Below are 19,484 nucleotides of genomic sequence, written 5' to 3' on the forward strand. Positions count from 1 at the left end.
AATTCAGGAAATTGGTCCTGAAGGGATGGGGTGTGGCCGTCCCTCCAGCAAGATGCATGGTGTCAGAAGCAGATTGGGTACCATTTTTAACTAATATTTATAAGTCAAGTGAGACAGTGGTGAAGAAGGATTGGCCAACTGTGGGTGCGGAGGCTTTGGAGTCATTCTCCATTCAATCCATAGACAAGTTGATAACTTCCTTAAATTTAACAAAGACAGCAGGACCAAATAACATGCCAGCAATTATAATTTAGTCAAATCACTTGTGGTGGGCAGGATTCTTCTCCAAAGTTTTTAGTCACATAACTAAGACCGGGATAATCCTTCCGAGTTAGAAGGGGGCAATAATTAAACCTGTACATAAAAAAGGTGCTAAGGATGACCCAGGGAACTACCAGTTGATAAGTCTGTTGGATGTAGGTGTAAAGCTGTACTCCAAAGTAATATTAAGGGCTTTAAAGAACTGGATAGAAGGAAACATAATTATTCCAATGGAGCAGGGAGGCTTCAGAGCTGGTCACTCTACAATACACCATGAGCTTTGGGGAAGAAGGCAAAAGAAACAGCAGGGAATGTATTCTGTTGCTTTGTTGATTTCAGCTCAGAGTTCGATTTAGTCGAACGTAGAATACTTTTGGAAAAATTAATGTAACTGGGTATTCCCAATTGCTTAGTAGCAATTCTGCAGGAATTGCATACCGGGAACTGGGCCCAAGTAGAACTTGATTTAGACGGGGCCCTCTCTGGGAAAATTCCCTTGGGAAATGAATTAAGGCAGGGCTGTGTCCTATCTCCCACACTGTTCTCCCTATGTTTAGCTGACCTCCCGGGAGAGCTGGCAGCGACTCATTCGTTTTCCCCGAAAAATGGGAGGAAGACATGTGTTGTGCCTACTATAAGCAGATGATTCAGCAATTCTGGACAGGACCCAAGTGGGACTGCAGAGGAAGTTAACTAAGTTTAATCATTATTGCAATATATTGAAGATAAACATTGGAAAAACAAAGATAATCATGTTTGGGAAAAAATGTAAACCGTATAAATGGCAGTTAGGCAATAGTAGAGTAGAGGTTGTGTCCTCCTACAAGTACCTGGGCATGACATTTACCAGTCCGCTGAGTTGGACCTTGTATAAAGATTCGGTGGAGTAGAGAGCATTAGCCACAACAGGGGGACTTGTCGGCTTTTAAAAGACTTATGATGGCCCCTCCTGGCCTCCCCTCTTTACCGCTTACAACACAGTGGTCCCCACGCAATGCCTCTATGGGGTCGAGTTGTTAGCCATTAGTACGGAGGGAAGCTGGGAGAGGTGTGAAAGCAAATGTCTGAAAAAATGTTGGCCCTCCCCAAAGGTGCAATGTCCAAGGCAATAAGATTAGAAGCAAAATTGGAAGCTTGGAACTTCCTAGCCTATAAATCAACCCTGCGTTTTAGGGATAAACTTTTGTTCCCAAATACTCAAACGATATTATCTTACTGTGCCACTGAAATAGAAAGAAGTGAAATACAGTGGACAAAGAAGCTAAAGAAAAGATTAGAGGACATTGCAGGAACTTTAAAACTGCAGAATTAAAAACAGCCTGTAAAAAAGAAACTAGGCTGGCAGACTTGAAATAGGTAAGGAACAAATCCTCTGCAAAATATATGGTAGATTCATGGGAAAATAGGAATGTACTTATCTGCATTCTCAGATGCCCGGTTGCGATTACTAAAGTTCCGGGCCGCATTAAATTTGTGTTATGTAAGAACTTTAAAGCCCTTTTAGGTCAAGAAAATAACTGCACATGTGGACTGCTATCTCATAATTTCAATGTTCATGTTTTAATTGATTGTCGCCATTTTTATAGGCTTCGTTGCTTAATTTTAAAACCTCTTTAAAAAAATATAATATATATTTTTGAAATGATGCACTAGCACTTCTTTTAAGGGGTTCTGGGTTTTCAGTGTCTTATAGAGTAAATAGTAGGGGTTTGGGTTTTTTAGCTGAAGTAGGATGACTTGGTATTTATACAGTGTAATTAAATACAAAATGTTATTGTTTTTAAGGAATGTATGATTTAAAGACAGTTTCTAAACATTAATAAACAATAAACCATTGACCTGGGGCTAAGTGGGGGCCCCCTTGAAGGGCTGGGGGCCCCCTGAATGGCTGCAACTGTAGTGGCCCCTGTTATGCCCCTGTCCTGTTGGAGATCATCCATGGCTGCAATGACTATAATTTAAAGAGGTACAAACTGGCCAGAATGTCCGGTTCTAGATTTGCAGTTATTGAGCAGTGGGATTCTACCGCCCATTGGGGAGAGTTCAGAACATATCTAGGACACATTAAAAGATTCTCTATTTTGTTTCATTTAGTTGACTGGCCACGAGGTCGGAATGGAACCAGGCCAAAACTGATCCAGTAGTAAAGTCAATACAAAGTGATAGTCTAAAACACAGTTGTTGTTAAATCACAGATGCATGCTCTTATAGAAGTAGAGGAAACATCTCCTAATTTGATTTCCATCTGAATGGAAGCCACTTCGGAGCAGGAATTTAAGGCGAGTTATCACAAAGGTTCTGTATAGGATTACTTAAAGTAGAGGATGTGGCAGACCTGTGTTGATCAGACGCATCTTTCAAAGAAGGTAACATTGCAATTTTTGAGACAATCATTCTTATATTTGCTGGATTGTTGACTACAGAGAGCAGACATTCAGGTGAGTATTCTACCTTCAATGTCAAAGGAAAGGGTCTTTGAAGGGGGCAGTTCAAAGCTAAACCACGGATAGCTTTGGTATCTACTGGCACATCGTTTGACTTCATCAGGTGCAAAGCTAATCGACGAGACCCGCGGTGCCGCCTGTTAGAGCGAGCCCGCTATTGAAGGGTCAGCGGTCTAGTTCTTTCACTCTCCAGAACGTCAAATAGTGCGCTGGAGTGACCGCGCAGCCTGTGAGACGTGGTTTGGAGCCACTTGATTGTGTGTTGATGCGTGTAATGCTGCTGTAATTGCGTTTTTGCACATCAGTGAAAATATAGAAATAAAGTAAATTGTGTTTTAGGACTATTTTTAAAATTGAACTGATCTGATTTTTAAAACTGAATTGACCTGATGTTTAAAATTGAACTGACCTGATCTTAGTAAAGATTTAGCAAAGCTAATCGACGAGACCCGCGGTGCTGGCTGTTGGAGCGAGCACGCTATTGAAGGGTCAGCGGTCTAGTTCTTCACTCCCCAGAATGTCAAATAGTGCGCTGGATCGTCCGCGCAGCGGGCGCACCACCGGCACGCCAAAGGCGCGCTAAAGGCAAGCCTGTCTGCGCCCGTCGGCGCCCAGAGCGCATCCAGTGCCAGGACCCCTGGATGTGCACCCATCTATAAATATAGTAAGCAACAACTTCAGGACATACAGACTGGTGAGTGTATGACCGGTAATGGCTGGAAGGAGGGGATAAGAACGAGCACCTACAAATGTTGGGGCTGTGGGTACCATTTTGATCTATCACTGGGGAGTAAGGGGATGGATCCCACCATACCAGATATAGGCTGTAAAGACCCCCTCAAAGGTAATAAAATTCAAGAATGTCGACGAAATCCTCCACCAGGACCAGGCGGTAATAATGGCTTGAGGAAGGGTAAGATGAGTGTGAAGTCAATACAAACTTTGTCATGCATATTACTGAACACACGATCACTCGTGAAACATAAATACCAATTAGAATGTCTACTCCAAATAGAAAACCCGGATATTACCTTCCTAACTGAGACTTGGACTGATGCTAGCTCAGATCTAGACTGGAATATGGCCCTCCCCCCAGGCTATGTAATGGTACAATACGATAGGATAGAAGGCAGAGGTGGAGGTATAGCTATAATTTACAGGGACAATCTAAGATTGCGCCATGAGGTTATAATGGCGCTTCCAGCGGAGACCTTAACGTTCTCATTTAAACTTAATGATTCCTTCACATTCAAAGGGCTACTTGACTATAGGCTGCCGGGACCCAGAATGGTGTTCTCACAGGTCATTTTAAGCTTTCTAGAGTCAAGTCTGGATTCTGAGTTTCTCACTATTATGGGGGACTTTAGTTATCATCTTGAATCAGAAACCAACTTAGATACAGTAAGACTGGTGGATAATCTTGCAGCATACGGACTCCCCCAAATTGTATTGGAACCCACACATTCAGCTGGTCACACTCTGGATGGGATTTTCACAAATCAACCAGGTATAAAAATAACAAAAACATTACCTCTAACTTGGACTGATCATAGAGCGATTGTTTTTGAGGTGACTAATAAAAATCTTACCTTACCTCAGCCCCCTTCCGCTCTGAACCTGCAGGTTCGGCAATGGAATAAGGTAAAAAAGGCCGACCTGGAACAGGCACTAAGTTCGGATCCACTTATAATAATTAATGACAATGACATAGCAGCCAGCCAATTTGATAACTGGATCAGAACGACTGTAGATAATGTGGCCCCTGAAACTAATAAAACCATTAGAAGAGCAGCTGCAACAGCACCCTAGTATAGTCCAGAGGTAAAAATAATTAAAATGAAATTTAGACGGATAGAACGGATATGGAGAACAGACTATAGTATAGAGCATAAGCTACTATATAATCAATGTTTGGAGGAATACAAGCAGGCTATTGTCAAAGCCAAAAGGGCTTATTTTACCGCTAAAATAAGTGATGCAACCCATTCCTCAAAAGAACTGTTTAAAACTGTACACACACTTGTCACACCTCAACACTCAGTTAAATTTACACCTGACCAAGCCTTTTGCAACGTAATGGCCAACTTTTTTCAAAATAAAGTACAAGTGATTTATGATGATCTTTTAAACTTGGTTAATACTATGCCAGATAGCAACCCTCTAAACATCAATGTCTGGACAGCAAGTGGTAGACTTGCATGCTTTACGCCACTTAATGTAGAGGAGGTTCATAACCTCCTGATATCCACCAAATCTGGTTCCCCAAACGACCCATGCCCTCCAGCAGTCTTTCATCTGGCCTCCAAGGTCATCAGTATACATCTTTCCCCCCTTTTAAATCAAGTTCTTGAAACAGGCAAATACCCTGAGGCATGGAAAAAGGCCTGTATAAGGCCAATTCTTAAAAAGCCGACATTGGACCCACTAGAACCAAAAAACTATCGGCCAATCTCCCGACTATCGCTACCAGCAAAAATCCTGGAAAAAGCCATAAATAGGGAGTTAACTCACTATCTAGAAGACAATCTTCTGCTAGATCGTACACAACATGGCTTTAGGCCTTGTCACTCGACAGAAACAGCGTTGGTGCTGACAACTGTGGAGATTCGGAGGATAGTGGATGGAGGCGACAGAGCAATCCTGGTCCTATTAGACCTTTCGGCGGCGTTTGACACCGTAAATCATAAGGTGTTGGTGCAGTGGCTGAAAGAGTCAGGGGTGGAGGACACTGCATTAAATCTACTTTCTTCTTTCTTAAATGCCAGACAACAAAATATACATTGGGAGAACACACAGTCTGGAACGTTCCTACTCCCATGTGATGTTCCGCACGGTTCTGCTTTGTCCCCAACCCTCTTCAATATATATGTGTCCCACTGGCCAACCTGGTTAGGAAACATGGGTTTTCACTGATCATGTACGCTGATGATTCACAGCTTACTATCTCAGTTGCTAAATCCCCAGACACAGTTGCTATTGGCTTTCATGCCTGCCTGATGGATATTATGTGCCGGATGAGCTCAAACTTTCTGAAAACAAACACTGATAAACCAGAGGTCCTAGAATTCGGTAACACCAACTGGTGGCCCACGGAGGCGGGAGTCTGTCCCACTCCCGTTGCTAAGTCTAAAAATCTAGGGGTGATCCTAGATAAGCAGCTCAATCTATCCGCCCACATTAATCAATTAACTTCCTCTTGCTTCTTCCTCCTAAAAACGTTGAGGAAAATATTCCCGTTTATAACACCTAAGCTTCAAAAGACAGTTGTAGTTGCACTGTTTTTAGCTAAACTGGACTACTGCAACGCTCTTTTTGTGGGAATTGATAAAGCACAGGAGAGGAAGCTCCATTCACTTCAGAATGTGGCGGCCAGATTGCTTATGAACATTCCCAAGGGTCGCCCCACCTCAGAGGCCATCAGAACATTACATTGGCTTCCTGTCCGTCAAAGGGCTAATTTTAAAGCTCTCTGTCTAGTACATAAGGCCCTCCACGGAGGCATTTCTGGGGAGGTGCGGAAACTTTTTACAAGGTATCTCCCTGCTAGAACTCTTAGGTCATCTACGGAAGGCCTTGTCTGTGTCCCAAAAACACGCAAAGTAGGATGGAGGGGCCGCACACTGTCTTTTTGCACGGCAAAACTTTGGAACCAGATGCCATCTATTTTGCGTTGCCAACCGAATCGGATGCGGTTCAGGAAGGAACTAAAAACCTGGTTATTTGACAAGAACTAAAATTCACGCTCAGGTCCCTCCATCCATGTATCACAGCTAGCGCCAAGACGCCACGGCATTCGCTGTGCTCTATAAGTAATAATTCATTCATTCATTCATTCACTATACAAATCAAGGTGGGATGAAACCCAGGTGGACTAGTAGTCAAAAGCCACAACAATTATGGGTGTAAAAAAAGTAAAGAAACATGGTTCTGAGAGGCAAAGAGCAATGGGTGAGTAGGTCCAGGCAGATATGTTTGGTCCTTAACATGCTAACTGAAGCTATGGGCAGTAGGTAGCCTATCAAGAAAGAAGAGGTGAATTATTGTATGGCCAAAGGTTGGTGTCTCCATTATACAAACAGTGTGAGGCAAGTAGAAAGGTTTGAAATCAATCATATTATACTATACATGCTCAAACAGTATTGAAAAAATTACTAATCATTCTTTATGTGCCCACATTGCAGAGGTAAACTCTTGAGGTTTTCAACAATTACTGTTAGCTCAAACAATATTGAAGTCTTCCGTTGACCAATGCTTTTTTGTTTTTCAATGGAGAGGGACGCCCAGCAACCAACAAAATCTCCTTATGGATATCCTATTTGTGGGGTAAATACACTCACCTTAAGCGTCTTCTCTGTACACGGGGCAAGCCTGCCCTAATTTGTGAAGATGAGAAACAAAAACGGTTGAGTTAAAAACTTACTTTTCTTTATCCTTTGGGACATGGTAGTGTTGAGCAGGCTAGTGTAGCTAAGGTGTAATATAGTCCTAGCTGATGAGTGGTTTAACTTGCCCCAAAGAGTTCATGTCTTTCTAGGAAGAAATGTTAAAATGTATATATGCAGAAGGAAAAAAACGTTATAGTTACTATCTTATCACACACAATGTAGGACTGGGAAGGGGCCACTATTGAGGTATTCCTCTTTATTGATCGTCCGTGTTTGGAGTCGTCAATTAAAAAAACTATTGAGATTGAAGCATAATTTTGAAAGTTAATATAACAATGTTAATAAGAAATGCAAAAAGAACAATTGATTGACGGAATGCTGATCAATGTCAAACAATCACCCCCGGTAAAGAGATCTGGGTCTAAATCCATCATTTTTTGCTCACCACGCCAATACAGTTTGGACTAAGCCATATGCAAATCAATCTTGACCCTGCTCTGCATCAGAACAGACTAGATATGTGACTGGGAGTGAATCTTTGACACTGTTCATCATTCAGTCCATCACCATTTTGTGTTGCCATAGGCGTTGTAAGTGAGAACGGTATGCCCAGATGTGGGTACTGTGCACGCAATGCCACTGGATTCAAGATAGGAGTGATAGCCCACAACTGGTCACAGGATGCTTGTTTCCCAGTCTAGTGATGACCTGGCCTGGCTGTTTGTGCTGGACTGTTCCCATGGGGAGCAGGGACAAGACTGATTTGCATATGGCTATGTCCAAACTGGCGTGGCATGGTGAGCAAAAAAACACAATTGATTTAACCCATATCTGTGATTAAGGTGAATGTTTGACATTATTAAGCATTTTGTCCATCATCTTTTTGTGTTGATAGTCACCCTTAAGTGTGAAGGGTATGCCCAGACGTGCATCCTATGTTTGCTATACTGCTGGATTTAAGCTAGCAAGGCTGATACAGGGTGAAACCCCTAAACCAGTCCCAGGAGGATTGTTTTCTGGTACAGGGAGGACCAGACCTGGCAGGTTGGGCTGGACTGTTCCCATGCGGAGTAGGGTCAAGACTGATTTGGATATGGCTAGGTCCACACTGTGGTGGTATAGTGAGCTAACAAACAATGGATTTAACCCAGATCTGTGACTGGGCATGAATGTTTGACAATGTTCAGCATTCCGTCCATCATCTTTTTGTGTTGCCATAGTCACCCTGAGTGGGAAGGGTATGAGCAGATGTAGGTCCCGTGTTCGCTATGCCACTGAATTCAAGCTAGCCTGGCTGATGAGGGGTGATACCTTGAAACCCATCCCAGGATGCTTGTTTTCAGGTCCAGGGAGGACATGGCCCGGCAGGTTGGGCTGGACTGTTCCTATGGGGAGTAGGGTCAAGACTTATCTGGATATGGCTAGGTCAAAACTGTGGTGATGTGGTGAGCAAACAAACAATGAATTTAACCCAGATCTGTGACTGGGGTTGAATGTTTGACAATGTTCAGCATTCCGTCCATCATCTTTTTGTAGTGCTATAGTCACTCCAAGTGGGAAGGGTAAGCCCTGATGTGGGTCCTGCGATCGCTTTGCCACTGGTTTCAAGCTAGCCCAGCTGATGAGGGGTGATACCTTGAAACTGGTCCCAGGATGCTTGTTTTTCAGTCCAGGGAGGACCTGACATGGCAGTTTGGGTTGGACTTTTTCTGCAAGTAGCATGGTCAAGACTGATTTGCATATGGCTGGGTCTAAACTGGGGTGGCATGGTGAGAAAGAAAACAATGGATTTAACCCAGATCTGTGACTGGGGGTAAATGTTTGACAATGTTCAGCATTCCTTCCATCATCTTTTTGTTTTGCTATGCTAATAACAAAATAGCCAGTACAGAATTGTAAATCGTAAATGTTCGCTATTCTCTTTTGAGGAAACAGGCATGTTGCCACAAATGTTCCCCATAAAATGCAATAATGGTAGATGTTAGAAATGGGGTTTCTAGTTGGCAGAGGTAGGTACCTTTGTCCAAATAAGGTCCATTGCTTCTTGTCAGGGTAGGAGGGATACACTTCTAAAATATTCCCTGCTCATTCCTGTGGTAGGTTGGCATAAGCAGACTGGCCTATCTCAGAGACAGTGTGTAAAGCATTTGTGAACACATACAGTAATAGAGTGAAAACCCTACAAACGGACACCACAACAGTTTAGAAGAAGAGTAATCTTTATCTAAACCAAAACAAGACCAAACTACAAAAATCCACAATACAGTACTAAAAATATGTCTTTCAAAAGGTAGAAACAGTTCAGTTTCAAGAAAATGTGAGCTGCAACACTTTTACACAAAGTGCCTTGGATGTGAAGAAAAAAGGGTTGCAGGGGAGGTGATGTGTTGGTTAATTACACTCAGGAAAGGTAATGTGTGGTTCCTTGCTCTGGGGGAGGTGATGCATTGGTTGCTTACTGCTGCGCAGGGGAGGTGAGGCGTCAGTTCCTTACCGGAGAGGAGGTGATGCATCGGTTTCTTACTGCGTCTCACCATGATGCAACAGACTTGGTGATTCGATGCGTGACGATCCAGTGCGATACGTCGGTTCTTCTCCAACCAGGCTTGCATCAGATTCGATGTGGTGATCTCGTACGTACGTCGGAGATCGGTGCACAGGATTCATTGCATGGGAGACACTTCAGCCGCGAGCAGGAGTTGCATCAATGCTTTGGCGGCGGCAATGCAACGGAAATCTTCGCCTGCACCGCTGCGATGCGTCGGAAACAGATGGGTTGATTTTCACAGCTCTTGCAGTCTCCAGTCCCAAAACAACCTCCAGAGGCCCAGAACACTGGCAGGCACTTCTCAGCAGGTCAGAACCCCAAGCAGAGGAGTTCAGGGGGGACTGGGGGGAAGTCTTTGTATCCCTGTGACTTCAGAATCGGAGGCAAGTTCAATTCAAGTCCTTGGATATCTTCTCAAGCAGGGGACACTGCAAACAGCAAATTCTCCTTTCCTTGGCAGCAAGCAGCCACTGCAGGCCAACCCCAGTCAGCAAACAGCAAAGGGGCAGTATTCATTCTCAGCTTCTACGGCCCTTCTCCTTGGCAAAGGTCCTCTTGATTTCCAGAAGGGATCTAACGTTCTAGGGTCTGGGCCTCATTTTTTATACAGCAAAATCATTTGTTCTCTGGTGGCAGAGAAGTCCTGTGCTCAGTCAAAACCAGTTCTGTCCTCTCTGGTGCAGTTTCCTGGCAAGAGGTGGAGACAGCATTGTGGAAGGCAGACTAGGCCCATTCAGGTGAAAGGAAATCTCTTCCCCTACTCTAAATGCAGCCCAGGTCTATTCAGCCTAGCTCTAACCCATCCAGACTCTCTGGAGCCACTGCACAGCCCCAGCCCCTGTCACTCCAAAGCCAGACAGTCAATACACATCCTGGCAGAGGCACATTGGATGGCTAAGCAAGAGAATACCTACATTCAAAAAGTGGTATTTTCAAATACAGAATGTAAAAATCACCCTCACTAAAATATCCATTTGAAAATTCTGAGTTCAGGCATATCAAACCTTACTTCCCTACCTTGTTCCCAGGGGTAGTTAAGGTTAGAAGATATTATAAGCAAACTCCCCATTCAGTCCTATGGAAACAGATAGCCTTAGAATAGTTAAAAACTAATTTAGCAGTACTTCACTATCAGGACATGCCACACACACCAGGGCATGTCCTACCTACATACACTGCACCTTGCCCAGAGGGGTACCTTGGGCCTAACTTAGGGGTGACTAACATGCAAGAAAAGGGAAGGTTAGGGATTGGCAAGTGGGTGCATTTGCCAGGTCGACATAGCAGTACTAGACTACACACAGGCTCTGCAATGGCAGGCCTGCATACAGGCTCTGCAATGGCAGGCCTGACTTACATTTACAGGCTGGTTATGTGGGTGGCACAATCAGCGCTGCATCCCACTAGCAGCATTTGATTTACAGGCCCTAGGCACACACAGTGCACTGTACTAGGGACTGACTAGTCAATCAAATATGCCAATCATGGAATCACCAATCCATAACAATAATTTACAAAGTGAGCACTTGCACTTTGGCACTTAACAGCAGTGGCAAAGTGCCCAAAGCATCTAGACCAGCAATACAAAGTCCAACACACAGCAAAAACACATGAGGCAAAGTAAAAAAATACAGGGGAAGCCCATGCAAATGATGCCAGGTCTAACAGGAGAGAATACTTTGAACATAATTTAATTACAGGAGAGAAAGCTTCCATGGAAATGTAGGTAGTTTAACTTCTGTAATGGACAGATAGGTACATTTTCAGCCAACATCACAATCATGTTGTTTGTCATAGTTGACCCCCAATTGTTGACTTTAGTAAGGGCTTAGCGTGGGAGCTGCGAACTGTCATGACTGGCACTGCATCAGAGATCCAAAATCTATTGACCTCCTGAACAATGTATGCAACTGTCCCAAAATATGGCTAATTAGAGAACAATTTTTCACCAACAGATTGTTGTTTCTCTGCTAGGACACGTTATAGACATCATCTTAGCTGACTACTAGACTAAGCTTCAAAGGACACAATCATCGGTTTATTTCATCTTCACTCTTGCTTAAATTAATCTCTTTCACATATATCTCAACATGACAGTGAAGGTCTAAAAAACATTGTTCTACCTTTGACAGACTACACAGGAGTATTTATGTAGGGCAAGTCTATGAATTGTGTACATCTCTGCTTTGCTTTTCAATGCATTTGGCTATATACTAGAGCATCATGTGCTGGAAAGCCATAAGAAAGCAACCAATTATTCCAAAAAGATAATTTCTTTATTGTATTTCAAACCGGCAGTGGACAAACAATTAGCATTCAATTAGAATCAATGACATGATTCTGCACAACCTGTCTCACTATCACCTGATATGACGGTCTCCTCTCTAACTATCCATTCTTTGTGTTTAACTTTTATAACCATATTTCACTGCTGTTAAAGCTTTCAGAATTAAAAATTAACAGATTGCGGCATGATGACCCTTCAGTTATTTACATTCTGCAAGCCATTTTTTTAAAACAACATCACTACAAGAGGCACGTGGTTATCAACGTTCTAGAAATGCTTCAGAAATCAATGAAAAGTAATCTAAAACAGAAAATTTAGCACCTAGATTAGATACTGTTAATATACTCAAGCAATATTTGATACTCACATTGCAGAGTATAATATTGTAAAATAAATGTACATTCTGTTAATCAAACATATTCACTTTTGATTGATTGATTTAAACATTTAACTCAAGATGGGTTATACCCAGAAGAGAAAAAGACATATTTTTCATAACAAGTCTTTTGCTCAAATATGAATTTGCAATGACAAGAGGCATTTGGCAAAACAGGAACAGTTGGTTTAATTAAAGCAGCAGGCAACAGAGTTGGCATCTGAAGACTGTCTCAAAGTACATTGGTTTTAGCAGTCTTTTTATACATTTAACAAAGTGTAATATAGCGATTATGCATTCTTTTTAGAGCATAAATCTGGGCCTAGTCATGGAGTCATATATCTGGTTATATGTTAAGAAACGCAGGTGGGTCTCGACTCTGTGTGGACACAATGCGGAGCTAGTGTGTACATGTCCAGATGTCCGACATGGGGAGCGTGTGATCACTGAGTGCAATGTGCATGCTGTGTTCTGATTGGATGAGTGTTCATAACTTAGTGTGGCATTTAACTTTATGGTGTTCTAGGAACTCGTGCCCCTCCAGCCAAATGTGCTTTATTGGGGGCCTATCTCCTGTGAACATTGTGGTGTCACTGCCAGTCTGTGGGATCAAACTCGGTTTTCCTGTTCGCACATTTGTATAAGGGTTGCGTATCCCCCCAAAATGTGATCTGTCAACCAGTTGCTTCAGGCACACGTTGCAGGGCCTGCCTGAACCATGTATTTCTGACTTAAGGTTGAGGGAGAGGTCATATCGGGTGAATTCAACAACGGGAAGGAGAGTTCGTTATTATATGTACATATATTAAGGTGTATATTGGCATCATATTTATCAATATTAACAAGTCCTCATCAAGTGAGTTGGTGTTCTTTTGTCAGTGTTACCATCTGGGCTTCAGACGCTGGATAGTGAGTACATTAGGAATGAGAAACTTATGAGCTCCAATTAAACCAGAAAATGTGTTGCTCTGTCTTAATAGGTTTTTAATGCTCCATCTCTCTCTTTTTGTCTCTCTCTCTCGCCTTGTCATTGTGATTGGATCAGGTGAGTTAGAGCGAAAATTTTGATCCAAACAATCTTTACCACACTTTATGACTGCAGTGAAAAATATGTTTTGAGAGAAAAGCTTAAACTAATTTTAAATTTGGTCTTACTTTAAAAAATATATATATAGTTACTCTGCATATAGCCATAAAAAGAAGGATGTCACACTACAGCATACAGTTAAAATTCGAATTGTACAAACAGTGCTCCTGTAGAAGCTGTAAAAAACTCAATAATATCCTAATAAAATATGCAAAGGAAGCTGTGCCACTCTATAAATAGCTCCTAATTAATCACCGAATGGAGAAAAGGGTCACCTGTACGTTAAATATACATTCCCACACACATTCAGGCTCCCAACGATCAGAAATTGTCCCAGGTCCTCGGTAAAATCATATTACTACCCCGAGTCCAATTCAGATTATATTACCAGTTCATTCAAAGATTCCAGTATTGCAATTAAAAATCTTCCTGTTGCACATATCACATTAAAAAATCTCATATTTGTCAATAGGCTAAGTGCTTGATCCCTACTATCAGTTTTATAGGCAATAAAAAGAGGTTTTAAAAGTTCTTTCCATTCTTTCAGGAATCACAGACAATCCCGCAAAATATGTGGGCCACTGCGTTTTACTTGTAATCCACATGTGCACAGACCCTGTTCATTTGTCATTGCCGATTTTATCTTCCAATCAGCATTGCAAGGATTCAGGCCGACTCTAAATTTCAATACTGCATTTCTAAGCTTTGAGTTTGGCAGGGCCTCAATATAGGGGAACATCTGATCGCTAGTCCACCCGTTTACCAAAAATTGGGTGTACTATTTGCTCCCTAGGTAACGTAAATCTTCTTCACAGGCCTTAATGTTGGCATTATCACGTAGTTCCTGCTTAGGGATCTGCTGCCCTTCCTTCCATTGATCTGGTTCTAAGGAAAGTTTAATGCATAGTTTATCTAACTTATGTCTAACTTGGGACGCCCAGTTAAGTTTACTTATCTCTATTTCCTTTTTACAAAGATTTGATATTTTGGGGGGCACTTCTCTATTCAATCTCTGCCAGAAATTCAATGATGCTTGCATTCCCCGAAAATTCCAGGCTGTGAGATGACATTCCACTCTCACAGCCTGTATCATGGTTGACGGAGGAAGAGCAAGGAGCCGTTTCACTCATTTATCCTCCTCAAAATTTCAATCTAATTTGCCACCCAAGGATAAGACCTCTACACCGTATTGAAATTGTGGGCAAACCATTGCATTAAAGGCTGATAAAATTGGCCACAGGAGGGGCCTCCATACTTCTGCTTGAATTGTTTGAGGCCCCATCCTGTGGAGAGAACCTTTGATTTTAATGACTGTATGTGGTCCCTCCAATTTAACTTGCTATCGAACCACATACCCAAATATTTATATTTGTCCACGACTTTGACCTCACCCAGCTGCCAGTAAAAAGAGCTCTTTCTTTTACCCAGCACCATTATTTTAGTCTTTTCTAAATTAACCGTGAGGTGTTTTTTAAACAATAATCATAAAAAATGTCCAATTTGTTTTGCAAACCCTCCTCTGTCATGTCCTTTATCACCAGATCATCAGCGTATAGCAGACATGATATACGGGTCCCCCCCATTTTAGGGCTCAATCCGCCAGCCTTACTCAGTATTTTTAATAAGTCAGAAATGAACAAAGAAAATACCAGCGGAGCCAAAACACTGCCCTGACGCAATCCATTCTTTATCTGAATTTTCTAAGATAAAGTTCCAAGGCTATCCAAGATTACTCTGGCCCAGTTCAGAGAATGCATTTCCTGACTTAATGAAAGTACAGTCATGTTGATTCCGAGCTTTTCCAGCATAATCCACAGTAGACTACGGTCTATCGAGTCGAAAGCAGCTAGGAAATCAAAAAAACAGCAGAACAGATTTCCTCGCACTTCCATTGCCGATTTCGCCATTGCCCATAAACTAAGGCAATGGTCAATAGTTGAGTGCCCCTCTGTGAACCCACCTTGCTCTATTGGTATCAGTTTGTGCTGTTCTGCCCAGGTCTTCAATACGGATAACAATATCTTAGAGAATACTTTCTCCCTCACATCTAGCAGGCTTATAAGGCGATAGATCTGGGGCAATGTGGCATCCTCCTTTTTATATATTGGCCAGACAATGGCCCCCTTCCAACTTTCTGGGAAAATCCCAGAGGTTAAAATATTTTGGAAGGTCACATTTAGAAAGCTTGCCCACCAGTCAGTATTATTTTTTAATACAAATGCTGGTAAGTTATCTGGCCCTGCGGCTTTAGTTAGTTTTAAAGATAGAAAGGTTTTGTTTATATTTATATAAGAGAAGTACGGCAATAATTGTTCTACCTTCTCTCTTTTTTCTTGGGTCCAGGCCCTGATTTTATCTGTATCCTTAAACAGATTACCACCTGCTCAATAACCTGGTCATAACATGTTAGTGTTTTGTCTCTTTGCTCCAAATTACCAATAGACGTACAGTCAATTATCAGGTTCTTGACCAGTTTCAGACTGTCCTCTGTTATACGGGTAGTTATGCATCTGGGGTGTTCTATCTGTAAAGGGACCAGTCTTTCTCTTTCCAACTCCTGTTCTATATTAATTACTATTTGTAGGGGCCAGTGGTCACTACCTTCACTCTGCAATACCTCAAATCCTTCTACTTGCTTAAAGTATCAAAGATTTATAAAAGCATAATCAATTGAGCAATTCAGATTCCCTATGCGAAAGGTCTTTCTTGCTGGGCAGTCGTTGTTCGACCGTTCCTAGGCACAGAATAACCCTATAGAATTAAGAAACTTTGCTATATATTTTTTCATGCAGAACTACCTACTCCAGCAAAAGTTTCTGGGTATACCTGTGCCAAGGTTAGTAGATCATTAAACAATTTATCGCTAAGGGAAGGGTCCATTTTATGATTAAAATCTCCTAGGATCATTCTCAGTTGTCATGCATTTGTTATACAGATGCCCTCCAGATCTTCCTTGGCCTTACTTTGAACTGCATATTGCCTGGGGGATTTTCTAACCACCCTATTCCTCCTTTTGCTTCTCTACATAGAAAAATACAAATGTTATGAAGCTGCATTCTTGTGGTATGTATTCAACAAGCAGCAGGGATCCACAGAATGAAACACTTTTATAAAGATGTGCAACTATCTCAAAACCCTCTCCCCCCCCCCGCTGCCTTCTAGATTACACAGGTATTTAATTAGGGAAATGGCCTTTACATTGCAGGCTGAGCCGCATGTGCTGTTTACCCGCAAGTTGGGCCACGCTTGCCTTAACCACCCATATGTGTGGTTAAGGCAGTGCACTGTCTATATGTGCGGATGGGCAGGCACAGGAAGAGGAAGGAATAGGAGATGACGCGGTCTGATAAGTGAAGCTGGGGCCTTGTTTTGGGGGTAGTTTTTAGGGGTGGGGTAGTTTTTAGTGGTCAGGGTGTGTCAGTGTTCTTTTCACATTTCCCGGGCATTGAACTTTGCTCCGTTCATAGATTTTCTGGAGTTTTCTGCATTCCGCACTCAGCAGAGCTCGCGGAGTGCAGAAAACTCTGCCTCACGATGTGCAGCGGAGTATTTTCCCCACACGCGTTCATGAATGGTAAGTTGGCGATCGCAAACGGTAAGTTCACGAGCACGAGCTGCCGCTCCAGTAGAATTTCTACCCGAGCTGCAGCAATACCAGCACAAACTGCAGTTCGCACTGCACTCCACCACTTGTGGAACTTCGCAGAGTTTTTTTGTAACTTCGCAGAGTTCTGCATAGCAAAACTCTGCGAACTATGCCCAGACCTATACATGTTTAAATCACATACCTAGGTACAACTCAGCTGACTTGCTGCTGATGTCCTCTCTTGCTTGGAAGCCCCCACCCCATGAGGTCCAGAAAGGGGGACACAGATTACCAAGGTGCCTTCTGTACTCTCCACCAGAGACCAGAGTAGTACTGACCAAGACACTACCATCTTCCATCTACATACCAGAGCAGGTACATTGGTGACTTTTCTTGGTGAGCACACTCCCTTTTTGTGTCAACACTTTTCACCTTTGTGAGTCCCTCTTTTCTTAAAACTGCTTGACTCCAGCCAGTATGGTGTAAGCACAGTCCATTAATCAGTATAGTAAGGCCTGAATGCTAAAAGAAGTGTCCGAACACACTCTAGGTGGTCCACCAAGTTTGTCATGTTGCTCAGTGGTGCAGCAAGCAATCTTATTTGTTCATGTGTCATTTTCTGTTATGTTTTTCATGTTATATATACTTATAAAGAGCTCTGCCACTAATAGTTGACACTGAAGAACACATTAAATATAAAATATATATTTTTTAAAAAGCATGTTTTTAACTGACATCTGAAGTAGCTGAAAGTAGTAATAGTTCTTGATTCACCACATAATGAGTTCCAGAGTTCAGTTTAGCACATTCAAAAACAGTAGCCTCCCTGACTGATCCTGTTAAATTTGGAAGTGACCAGCAGATTTGCAGTGAAACAATGTAAGTTTCTAAAAGGCCGGTCTTTCCTGAGTCCTTTTCTTTTCACTATTGTGCTTTGTCCGTGTAAGAAATGATATACAATGTAGGCAGTTTCTTAAACTGAATCCACATCTTAATAGGGAACCAGTGTAGTTGAGAAAGAAGGGGTTGAGCATGAGTACATCTGGAAGCTCACAGCATCAGGTGTGAGGTATTGGTTTGAGTAACGTGAGGTCTCTAGAGTTGGATGGCTGGAGCTCCAGTTTGATTAAATGATAATAATTTTGCAAGCACTCCGCAAGAGCTACTCTTTGCACCCTTCCACATCACTGTTTAGGAATGGAGAGATTTTTCTCAAAAGTTCAAAGACAACGTGGATTTTGACATTATAGTTCCTACCAAAGGGACTTAAAGGGCCATTTTCCCACGTAAATGGAAAAAATCTTACTGTTGCCTAAACTAGGAGTCTGCCCTAAATCTGCAAGGTTTACCTTTCACACCCACGGGTGCCTGGGCTGATTTCAGTGCATCAGTGCTTAAGCAGGGAAATTCAGGTTATTGTAACCCCACAAAACCCCACTTGCAATACCTGCGGTGTGTTGCCTGTGCTTTCTAGGGTTACTAACAGTCCTGTAACAGGGTGAGGGATGCACTGGTAATTGAAACCCAGAACACAAAAGAATCCATATCAAACTCAATTTTGTTCTTTAGACTAGCACACACAAATACTGTACTAAGCACACACACTGTAGTAAGAAAAGTAACTATATATGTTTAAAGGTGTTTATTTCAACAGTCTCAGCCTGTTGCCCAGTACATGAGCAATAATAGCACAGAATATAATTAAAACAGCACTATTGCAGGTTACTAGCAGTGAGAATAATATGAACATATCTAATATGATTGGAATGTTCCTAGCAGCCTAACACCCTAAAGTCCACTTATATGCGCTATACTAGGAGATTATTGAATAACTAACTTACCGCTAGAGTTTCTTGTAACTCACCGCACTGCATACCTGTTCTTAGTGGAGCAGCTATGATTATCAGGCCTCAACCAGGAGAGAGTTTTCCTTATCTATATATCAGCTGTGCTTAGCTCCTCTCGGCACATGATATTGCCACAATTACCTCCCTATAATATGTCAGCTGGAAGAATTGACTTGGGTCTAAATCCCAGCTTAGAGATGAGTGGAATTTAGTTGCTCACAGAGTAATTTTGCTACATGGTTTTCAAGTACCTTTGCAGTAATGGCATTAGTGTGCATTTTTTTAATACATTTGCCTCACCTTTCGATTTCTTTAATGGAGTGGTTATGGGGGTTGATTTGAAGGTCTGATGGATAAGTGCCTTGTTCCAATGAGGAGTTAATTGGTGTTTTTTATTGGTATATAAATGGTGGCAAAATTTGCTTCAGAAAACGAAGGGGCTGTGGACCTGAGTGAGCTCCAAAATTAAGTTGCATGGTATGTGTAAGCAGAGGTTAACTGAGCAGAAATGAATGCAACCTGTGAAATAGGAGATATCTGCTTGATTCAACTTTGCTGTTGCTTTCAAAAAATGATCTTTTTCAATTTCTGATCACAGGTTAATTTTACCTATAAAGTTGCAGAATTTTTAGTTGGGTGTTACTTCTTGAACTGGTTTTGTAT

Source organism: Triturus cristatus, chromosome 5_2, assembly GCF_964204655.1.
Source record: "Triturus cristatus chromosome 5_2, aTriCri1.1, whole genome shotgun sequence".
Classification (NCBI taxonomy): Eukaryota; Metazoa; Chordata; class Amphibia; order Caudata; family Salamandridae; genus Triturus; species Triturus cristatus.